Genomic DNA, 6,000 nt, shown 5'->3' on the forward strand with positions numbered 1-6,000 from the left:
ACTGCCACCACTCCCTCCAATTGAAATGGCTGATAAACAAGAAAAGCAATTGAATGTACATACATTGTAAGATAGACAGGTGCAATGGATAGCAGGGAAGAAAACAGGGCATGAAATAATTCACATTTATGTTGTCTAAGCAAACAGAACAGCATGACATAATTTCACATATATGATGGCTAATTAAACAGGATAGCATGACACAGTTTCACATGTATGATGGCTAACTAAACAGGATAGAATGACATACTTCAAAATATGATGACTATGTAAACATGATGACATGATATAACTATACAATGTGTCTATTGAAGTGGTTGGCATGCCATAAATCACAAACATGCTGTCGATGGAAACATGATGGCATGATATAATTCATGGATAGAATGACATAATTTAAAATATGATGACTATGTAAACAGGATGAGATGATATAACTATATTATGTCTTTAGAAAATGGGTTGGCATGCCATAATTCAGATACATGATGTCTATGTAAACATCATGGCATGACATAATTCAAATATATGATTTATATACTAAGGAAGTGAGCAGAGGGCAATCGCATATATGACGTGTCAACTAAGGAGATGGCATTCAATATTGTGTATATGATGTAAAAACTAAGCATTGCAATACAACATATGCATTATATGAGTAATATAACCCTGCCAAGTTTGAGCATACACCTCAGGGGGATAATAGGACTGGTCATCTGCCTTTGAATCCTCCTCTGAAGAGCTATCTGTTACCAGCAAGATATCTGCTTTAGCAGGTAGCATTGTCTGCTCTGAATACCTTGTTTTCACTCCAGATTTCTCCATCACCAATTCAAATGGGTGATGCACAGGAAGAGCAGTTGAATATACAAACATTGTCGACAAAAGCAATGAGAAATACAAAAAAAGGACGGCATGATATAATTCACATATATGACGCTTGCCTAAACAACATGGCATTGCATAATGCACATACATAATGCCTTGCAACAAGATAACATTGCATAATTCACATATATAATGTCTTGCAACAAGATGGCATTGCATAATTCACATATATGGTAATTAGACACTAAACAGGTGGCATTCACACAAAGCATGTCTAAACTAAGCAAATGACATAGCAATGCAAGATACCATACGCATGATATGAGCAACATAACCCTGCCAAGTTAGGGCATGCACCTCGGGGGGGGGGGGGATATGACTGGTCATCTGTCTCTGAATCCTCCTCTGAGGAGCTATCGGTAACCAGCAAGACATGCGCTTCATCAGATAGCATTGTCTTCTCTGAAGACCTTGTTTCCACTCCAAATTTTTCCATGACCGTGCCGAATGGCTGATGCACAGGAAGAGTAATTGAATGTACTAAAATTGTTGACAAATTTAACACGTAATAAAAAAATGATGGCATGATATAATTCACATATAAGATGACTGGCTAACCAAGGTGGCATTGCAAAATTCACATATATGATGCCTGGCTAAACAAGATGGCATTGCATGATTCACATATACGATAAAGAAACTAAACAGATGGCATTGACACAAAGCATGTCTAAACTAAGCAGATGACATATTTAATGTATACAGTAAGCAATGCAAGGCACCATATGCATGATATTGCCAACATCAGCATGCCAAGTTAGAGAGAAGACCTCATGGGGTAAATAGGAGTGGTCTTCTCCTTCTGAATCCCCCTCAGAACAGTTATCTTCCTCTTGATTACGATCTAAAATGGGTGGAGGGGGGCTGCCTTTGCACCCACCATGGAACGATGTCTGCATGAAATTTTATTGCCATGCAAGGCTCGTCTCTTTTGCTCTACATGATTAGTTCCATTGTGTACAATAACTGGCATGCATAGGAATAAAACATAGTGAGATTATGTAAGGAGTGCATGCACAAATCCAGAGTGATGGTAGCAAACTATGGATAGACCCAAAACCAATGATAGCAAGCACATAATAGCTTTAGTTAAAAAATAGAGATAATGTCTCCTTTAATGTTTGTTTATACCCAACATGAAACTCATAGTAGACACCGGAGATTAACCAGATAGTAGATAGATAGTACTGATTGTTGCCCCAATATGTACCGCACAACCATTTAAAAACTCAAGTTTCAGCATTAGTTTGGACCTGACTCGGAGTCTAATAGGTGAACACGATGATAATGTAGCATGTCATCATATTAAGCGATGCATAACGTAAGCAGACACGGAAGAGTGCGACCTCTCTTGCGGACCCGTGCAGTCCTCAAGGTCATCTGCTCAGTTGATGATGGTAATGCAGTTGTCGTGGCTGCCGACAGCGGGGAAGAAGATCTGAGGCAGTGAAAGACAGTCTGGAGAGCGGATCCCTGCTGTGGTGAACCCTTCCATTGTTGGAGCAGCTGAGCTGGGGTGGAACACAACGCCGCAGGAGCAGGACAAACCACACAATGTTTTCTTTAACACATATCTGAAACAAAAGTAATTGAGTAAGGGCTTGTTTGAATTTGAGGATTCTAACAATGCAGGTATAGGAAGTAGACAGGAATAGGATAGGAATGCACGTGCAAAACAGAGAATTTAAAAACACAGGATTTCTGCCAATCTGGGTGTTTGATTCACAACAACTGGAAGATCACAGGATGCAAAAAACCATGGTGAGATTAAGTCAAACCACAAGAAAATGTACGGTTATAATGCTATTATGCTACTATCTCTTAGTCTTGTGCTTGATGAATACAAATATGAAAAGGAGGAGAAGTGGAAATTAGAATTCCTACGTTTTTTCTTTCAAGGAGACACTAAAGGAACAAATCCTACAGTTTTCCTTTGCTCCATTCCTTTGCACCAAATTCATGAAAAGTAGTACCATAGGAAAATTTCCAATTCCTATGTTTTTCATTCACTTTTCCTTTCAAGCACTGTCGATTCTAGTAGGCAGGCTTGAGCAAGGAAAATCCTGCACTAAAAAAATGTTTTTGTGCTACTTCTATTACTTTGGACCCAGGCCACTGCCATACTAGCTCAACCCCCAGGCCCATCGACAAATGCACAACTCAAACACGCAAAGATAAATAATGATGGCGTTCAAGAGAGTCCATCACGGATAGCTAAGTTGCCTGGTACCTCACTGCTTGTCATATAGTAGGATAAAATAATCGTATTTCCCATTACTACGAGTGCTCAGTGGACAATATATATAACATGTAGAGTAAAAAAGAGATGCAACAAGTGTACATCCTCTTTGGCGAAGCCATGTCGATCTCAGCGTGACTGGGTTGGCCGGTGAGGATGCTCCGGCTGACTTGGCTGTCAGAGGAGGGGAAGAAGATCTTAGGCGTCTGGAGATGGAGCCCGAGGTACTGCTCCGCTGTGATGGAGGGTTTCATCGTTGGGGCAGCTCCGGTGAGTTGTACGACGCCGAGGCTGAAGCAGGACAAGAGAGACAATGAACAACGTTAACCTGAGTGGAATTCTAATAGCATCTCCAGTACATGACGTAAAATACATAACCACAAAGTGCTAGATGTAAAATACATTAGCCGCTCATCACTGAACTTAACTGTCGAAACTGAATTTAACTTTCGAAACCGAACTTAACTGTCAAAACTGAACTTAACTGTCGAAACTGAATTTTGCTGTCGAAACTGAATTTTGCTGTCAAAACTGAACGCACTAGCAAGGTGAGGCTACATGTCGGTCGACTGACTTTTTCATCTCTGGTCAGTTGATTTTGCAACCGTTGGATACGAAATCAAGGGCCTGCGGTTCATCTTCAACCTCCACCCCCCGAGCCGCCAGCCACCACCGGCCAAACAGCAGCCCCCCGCCGCCCGCGGCCAGCGGTGCGCCGCCCTGCCTGCCTTGAAAACTCTCCACACCGCTGCTCCGCCGCCGCCCTGGCCATCCCTCTAGGCCCCCCATGCCAAGCTTTTTCTTCGGCGATCCCCACGCCACCGCCCCGCCAATGCCCCGCCACCACTGGCGACCACCACCCTGCCCTGAACCCTAAGATAGATAGTGGGGCACCTCTCCGGCGAGGCCCCCTCCCTGCTGCGGCTGGTTCTTCCTTCACCCCGGCGAGCCCCCCACCCCCTGAAAATCGACTAACCAAAAAGTTGATTCAGTCGACTGAAGTGTAGCTAAATCGGAGTAGCATCGCAAGCAAGAGCAAGAGCGAGAGCAGCAGCGCGAGCAAGAGCAATAGCAAGAGCAGACCAGGCAGGGGACCGAGAGCAAGAGCAGAGCAGCAGCACGAGCAAGAGCTAAAGCAGCAGCAGCTCCTACTGATGTGGACGTCGCCGCCGAGGGAGCGACGCTGTGGAGGAAGTGGCCGGCGATGCTGATAACCCACAAGTGTAGGGGATCACAACAGCTTTTGAGGGTCAAGTACAACCCAAATTTATTGATTCGACACAAGGGGAGCCAACGAATATTCTTGAGTATTAGCAGTTGAGTTGTCAATTCAACCACACCTAGATAACTTAGTATCTGCAGCAAGGTATTTAGTAGCAAAGTAGTATGATAATAATGGTAACAGTAGCAACAGTAAAGATAAATGTTTTTGGGTTTTTGTAGTAGTTGTAACAGTAGCAACGGAAAAGTAAATAAGCGAAGAAAAATATATGAAAAGCTCATAGGCAATGGATCAGTGATGGATAATTATGCCGGATGCGATTCCTCATGCAATAGTTATAACATAGGGTGATATAGAACTAGCTCCAATTCATCAATGTAATGTAGGCATGTATTCCGTAAATAGTCATATGTGTTTATGGAAAAGAACTTGCATGACATCTTTTGTCCTACCCTCCCGTTGCAGCGGGGTCCTTACGGAAACTAAGGGATATTAAGGCCTCCTTTTAATAGAGAACCGGACCAAAGCATTAACACATGGTGAATACATGAACTCCTCAAACTACGGTCATCACCGAGAAGTATCCCGATAATTGTCACTTCGGGGTTGTCGGATCATAACACATAATAGGTGACTATAGACTTGCAAGATAGGATCAAGAACACACATATATTCATGAAAACATAATAGGTTCAGATCTAGAATCATGGCACTCGGGCCCTAGTGACAAGCATTAAGCATAGCAAAGTCATAGCAACATCAATCTCAGAACATAGTGGATACTAGGGATCAAACCCTAACAAAACTAACTTGATTACATGGTAAATCTCATCCAACCCATCACCGTCCAGCAAGCCTATGATGGAATTACTCACGCATGGTGGTGAGCATCATGAAATTGGTGATGGAGGATGGTTGATGATGATGACAGCAACGAATCCCCCTCTTCGGAGCCCCGAACGGACTCCAGATCAGCCCTCCCGAGAGAGATTAGGGCTTGGCGGCGGCTCCGTGTCGTAAAATGTGATGAAACTTTCTCTCTGTTTTTTTCTCCGTGAGACGGAAGATATAGAGTTGGAGTTGAGGTCGGAGGAGGTCCAGGGGGCCCACGAGATAGGAGGTCGTGCCCTAGGGTGGGGCCTGTCTCGTGGACAGGCTGTGGACCCCCTGGCATTAATTCTTTCGCCAAAAATCCTTATTAATTCCAAAAAGTGCCTCCGTGGATTTCCAGGACATTCCGAGAACTTTTCTTATCTACACATAAAACAACATCATGGTAGTTCTGCTGAAAATAGCGTCAATCCGGGTTAGTTTCATTCAAATCATGCAAGTTAGAGTCCAAAACAAGGGCAAAAGTGTTTGGAAAAGTAGATATGTTGGAGACGTATCAACTCCCCCAATCTTAAACCTTTGCTTGTCCTCAAGCAATTCAGTTGATAAACTGAAAGTGATAAAGAAAAACTTTTACAAACTCTGTTTGCTCTTGTTGTTGTAACATGAAAAGCCAACATTCAAGTTTCAGCAAATATTATTAACTAACCATACTCACAATAATACATAGGTCTCACAATTACTCACATCAATAGCATAATCAGCTAGCGAGCCATAATAATAAAACTCGGATGACAACACTTTCTCAAAATAATCATAA

Source organism: Triticum aestivum, chromosome 4B (assembly GCF_018294505.1).
Source record: "Triticum aestivum cultivar Chinese Spring chromosome 4B, IWGSC CS RefSeq v2.1, whole genome shotgun sequence".
NCBI classification, from domain to species: Eukaryota; Viridiplantae; Streptophyta; class Magnoliopsida; order Poales; family Poaceae; genus Triticum; species Triticum aestivum.